We start from the raw sequence: 6,000 nt of genomic DNA on the forward strand, positions 1-6,000 counted from the left end.
TCGTTTGCGCTATATATATTTTTGTAAATTACCACGAAATTTTTCATAAATTACTGAAATTAAAATCTTTAATTGTGATTTATGCTTTACATATTTTTATGAATTATACCCAAAATTTCTATAAATTACCATATAAATTTCCATAAATTACCGCTTAAATTTCCATAAATTACTGAAATAAAATTTTTAATTGTCGTTCGCGCTATATATATGTTTTTGTAAATTAACTCGGAAATTTCCATAAATTACTAAAATAATAATTTTTAATTGTCGTTCGCGCTATATATGTTTTTGTAAATTACCGCGAAAATTTTCATAAATTACCTCGTAAATTACCAAAATAATAATTTTTAATTGTGATTTATGCTTTACATATTTTTATGAATTTTAGACAAAATTTCTTTAAATTACCGCATAAATTTCCATAAATTACCTCGAAAATTTCCGTAAATTACCAAAATAAAAATTTTTAATTGTCGTTCGCGCTATATATATTTTTGTAAATTACCCCAAAAATTCCCATAAATATTTTAAATCAAATTTCAACTATTTTATAGAATTTAACAAGCAAAGAATTTTTTTTAATTTGTTTAAAAAAATTATAAAAAATTTTTCCGGCCCACCATGGATATTTATTTCTTGACACTTTATCTTCAAAAATATGTATTGATATTTATCATTTCGATAAAAAAATATTTTTAAAGTTTCAGACACTAAATCGTGCGCTACGCGGAGAATCACCCATATATAATATATGTATACTTTTCTCAAGACTTTCCTTTATTTATATATTATCTCGCTTTTGACATTTCTAACCTAACCAAGCAGACGCAAACATTTGCAGCTGCTTGCTACGAAATTTCCCCTTCAAAACCTACAAGGTTAGTATGCGCAGAATTCGTAAATTCGTTCTATTAGCAGTACCTGAACTTAAATGACACGCCCACCGTGTGCACGTTTACCATGTCACTACTCACTGGCACTGTGGTAAAGCGTGGAAGTTTCACCTCCTGGTTCTAGTCTTCTTGATCAGCTTGTATAGTATTCAAGACTGATCTCAAATGTGAGGAAAAAAATTATCACCATCTGGCGGCGTAAGAGTGGAACCCCCCACAGCACCGAAAATTTCCTAAAGATTTATTTGCAAAGTTTAGAGAAAATTGTATAAAGATTTAAATGTCCAAAATGAGTAAATGTTTGGCGTAAAACTTGACGGAAGATTTAAATTAAATTTTCCAGAAAAACAAGCATGCAGTGCTTGATTCAATGTGAATCAAAGCAGAGCAACAATGTTTGTATATTATTTATTTTATTTTTAAGCCCAGATAGTAAATTTTTTTTATTGATAATAATAATAATAATAATAAAGATCTATCTATTATTATTATTAATATTAATAATAATATTAATAGTTCTGAAATATTATTTTTGTATTTTTTACAAATATTTTCGTCCAACATTTTCTGAAAATTTAATTTAAATTTTTAGGAAATGTTCGTCACAAAAATTGACTGAATATTTAAATTACATTTTCACTCAACTTTCGGTATAAATTTTTAATAAATATTTAATTTAAATTTTTAGTCAACTTTTACGCCAAACATTTCACGAAACTTTAATTTAAATCTTCACTCAATTTTCGCGTCGAAAATTTCTGGAAAATTTAATTTAAATCTTCCGTCAAGTTTTACGCTAAACATTTACTCATTTTGGACATTTAAATCTTTATACAATTTTCTCTAAACTTTGCAATTAAAGTTTCCGAAGTTTGCAAATAAATCTTTAGGAAATTTTCAGGAAATTTTCGGTGCTGTGGGGGACTATGATGATCTACATCTATATTGGAATTTCCCATATAATATCCTACATAATTTCTCATAAAATTTTCGACTTGATATCATAGATGGACAATTAAAATAGTGAAATCAACTCATGACTTCCCACATAAATTCCTATATGATGAATTCTTACATGAGATCCTATATAGGATCCTATATAGTATTTTATGTAGGAACCTATATAAGATCCTACATAAGATCCTACATAAGATTTTACATAGATTTTTATATATTCCTGTATGATGAATTCTTATATGAGATCCTATATAGGATTTTATGTAGGATCCTATTGTAACGTCCTGCGTTATTTTATTAGATTTTATGTTCTTTTTCCTTTTAATTTTTTGTAAATTTTGTATGGAAAACATCTGTTTTATCTAAACTACGTCTCATATTTTTTGTGTAAATTGTTTGTCTTTCTTTTAAAACCGATAACGAGACAAAGTACTTTCAGTAGTCTACACTCGTGGGATGCACTTTGAAATTTGGAAAATTCAATATAGATAAGAATATAGCTATTAAATCTTTTAGAAACTCTAAAGTGCTTCCTTCCAGCTGTTGACTGCTGGGGTCTTTTTCATATCTTATCACTTTCCCACGAAAGTCCAAGAGTTTCTACCATCAAATTACATCTATTAGTCATAAAACTGTAAAAAATATTAGGATAAAAAGGCTGTTATATTTCTATTTTTCTAAATAATATCTCACACGTCGAATCAGTAAATTAACTATAATAATCTTGGTATTCATTCATTCATTCACTCATTCCGTCCGGACCCCTGCTGGGTTTTCGGTGACAGAGAAAAGAACAAGTGATGGAGAGAGAGATATATATCTTTATTTTGCAAATGAGGGTTCGCTTGACCTGCAATCTGTTAAAAAGGATTAATTAATAACTCTGAGGACCCAGGTAATTATTTCTTTCTCCCTTTATCACGTGAAAAAGCTATAAAGAAAGTCTAAAACTGAATAGGTAACGCATAACTTTCTTTCTTACACCAAGGAATATAACATAAGTACTTCTTTGTTTAACATTGCGTTTCTCTATCTAGACAATTCAAAATGGCATAAGAACACTTTTTTTCAAAGACATATTAATATGTCAATTTTATATATTTTTGGACCCTTCTTGGTATTACCATAAGGTATGAACTCTTTTCTACAAAATGCATATATTCTATTTAAATTATATTGTGATTAAATAGAAAAATTTCAAGTTTTCGAAACTTGATACATTTTTCTTGTTTTGAAGGTTTGTGTTAAACAGTGGGACACCTATTATTAAATAATGAATAATTGTTTCAATAATAATATTCTGCTTCATACTTTGAAAATTCATTAAATTTTCATTAAATAACGTTAACAAATGTTGCAAAATACTCATAATTTAATAATATTTTACATTTTTATAATACGATGTCAAGTTTCATATGAAAAATTGCTATTATTTTTTTTACGTTTACAGTACTGCTGATCATACGTCATAATTTGGTCATAACCTAAAAACAATTTGGAGGAAAATTTGAATAGTCGTTCTCTTATCAAGTGTTATTTTTCAAATGTTGCCGAACAATAATTGTAATAATTATAAATTTTGAATTTTTTAATGTTCTTTAGCATAAAACATCACATTTTTAGTCGCTGTGTAAGTATAAATGTGCATGCGTATAGCTGACACAACTTACAATTAGTGTTGCCAAAATCCACGTTTCATAAACTTAAATTTTTGCCTGTCCCAGTGTTTAATCTCCCACTGTTTAAATTGAGCAATCGCAAGAAATTATTTAAATATAAATTGTTTGTAAAATTTTAAAATATTTTAAATTATTGGATATTATACTTAAAAACATGTGTAAACGAAGTAACAATTTACACTTTTTTTTAAAACTGTCCTTTCTATATAAAAATCAGCATTTTATTTCAACTCAATTTCAAGAAAAAATTTACTCCATAACGTCAAAAACATTTTTTTTCAATTTTCTTTGTAAATAATGAATCAATCTGGCTAAAATTTTTGGAGATAGTGTGCTGTCATAAACATGGTTTACATTTAAATTTTGGTCAAGTTTCTTTAAGTAGTTTTTCAGAAAATTAAAGTGTCCCACTGTTTATCACTCTCCCCTACCTGTATTAGAGCCCTAGAAAATTTTAATAAAAAAATTTAAAAATTATTACCTGGACCCTCAGAATTAATCTTCATTAACAAAGGCTCTATTGTCCAAGGATTGGTATTGTTTGTGGTAATTGTTCTAAGAGTCTAATACTGGTATATACATATTTTTTTTATTTTGAAAACAGATAGAAAGAAGAGTAAGATTTTTAGGCGAAGATATTCTTATGTTATTTTGAATCCTCTAGATAGAGAAATGCAATATTAAATGAAAATTATATGTTATATTCCTTGGTGTGAGAAAGAAAGATATACATTACATCTTCAGTTTTTGACTTTTATCTTTATATTTCCATGTGACAATACACGAAAAAAATTTCGAGACGTCAGACGTGCCTATGTCAATGTAAACCTACAGTACATTTACTCAGAGTTAATCTTCATTAACAAAGGTTCTATTGGCCAAGGGTTGGTACATCTTTATTTTTCTATATAATAAATGTGAAAAAAGAAATTATTACCTGGGTCCTCAGAGTTAATCACCATAGTTCTCTCATTCTTTTGGATATTTGGTAGTTTTATTGGATAAAAGGCAAAATTGGTTATATTGGATTAAAGTAAAAATTGGTTATGTTGAATTAAAGGAAAAATTGGTTATATTTAGTAAAAGGTAAAATTAATTGTAATGAATTAAAGGAAAAATTGGTTATTTTTAATAAAAGGTAAAATTGGTTGTATTGAATTAAAGACAAAATTGATTATATTTAATAAAAGGCAAAACTGGTTATATTAGAGAGAGTGAGCAAAAGGGTTAAAGATATTTAGATTTTCATCAATCAAAAATAAAATTAAACGAAGTATACTATGGCCAACATAAAAGAATATGTTATTTTATTAATTATTATTATTATTAATTATTTAATTAATTATTAAGGGGACTTTCTGGTTTAGAATTGACAAAAAAGGAAGGTTTTAAAACTTTTATTGTAAGAACAGTATTAAAGAAATTGTAAAAACTATTTTTGGACATTGTAGCACATTCCGTAGAGAAAATTTAAAAAATATGTTTGAATGTATTTAGTTCAATTTCATAACTGTAGGTGGCGTCTTCCAAAAGATACCTTTTTTTGGTACGTTAGATTCCGGGCAACCTGTAATACATAAATTCAAGTTTCAAACGGGAATCTCTTCATAAGGATTTATTCTTGTGCCTAAAGCTCAAAAACCATTTTTTTAAAGGTTTTTTATTTTTTATGTACATTTTTCTCAAAAACTCGCAAAAACGCCGTGTTTTTGGGTCAATTTACCTCCATATAAAAACACAGGGGGTAGAAATATGAGTTTTTAGAGATTTAGGCACCAGTTTGTTAAATAAAGCATCGAAAAATTTTTGGGATTTCAAAATCAGTTCGGTAGATTTCGAGAAAAGCTCTGTACCAGTTTGAAAAATGAGTTTTCGAGAAAAACGCGTTCAAAGTTTTCATAACATAATTCATTGAGTCATGAATATCCAACAACTTTTTATTACAACAGAACTTCGTATCCCCCTGTTTTTGTGGTCGCTGAGATTACGAATTTCATGTTCGTTTTTGAAAATTCAAAATGGCGGATCCAATATGGCGGACGAAAAAATAAAAATTCAACCGGATTTGCTTAATACTTGTTACTCGGAGGTTTTTGGGGTCGCTGATTACGAATTTGATGTCCGTTTTTGAAAATTCAAAATGGCGGATCCAATATGGCGGACGAAAAAATAAAAATTCAACCGGATTTGCTTAAAACTTGCTACTCGGGGGTTTTTGGGGTCGCTGATTACGAATTTGATGTTAGTTTTTGAAAATACAAAATGGCGGATCCAATATGGCGGACGAAAAAATAAAAAATCAACCGGATTTGCTTAAAACTTGCTACTCGGGGGTTTTTGGGGTCGCTGATTACGAATTTGATGTTAGTTTTTAAAAATACAAAATGGCGGATCCAATATGGCGGACGAAAAAATAAAAAATCAACCGAATTTGCTTAAAACTTGTTACTCGGGGGTTTTTGAAGATA

This window comes from Leptopilina boulardi, unplaced genomic scaffold (genome assembly GCF_019393585.1).
Source record: "Leptopilina boulardi isolate dan_hultmark-lab unplaced genomic scaffold, ZJU_Lbou_2.1 LbouV2_351, whole genome shotgun sequence".
NCBI lineage: Eukaryota > Metazoa > Arthropoda > Insecta > Hymenoptera > Figitidae > Leptopilina > Leptopilina boulardi.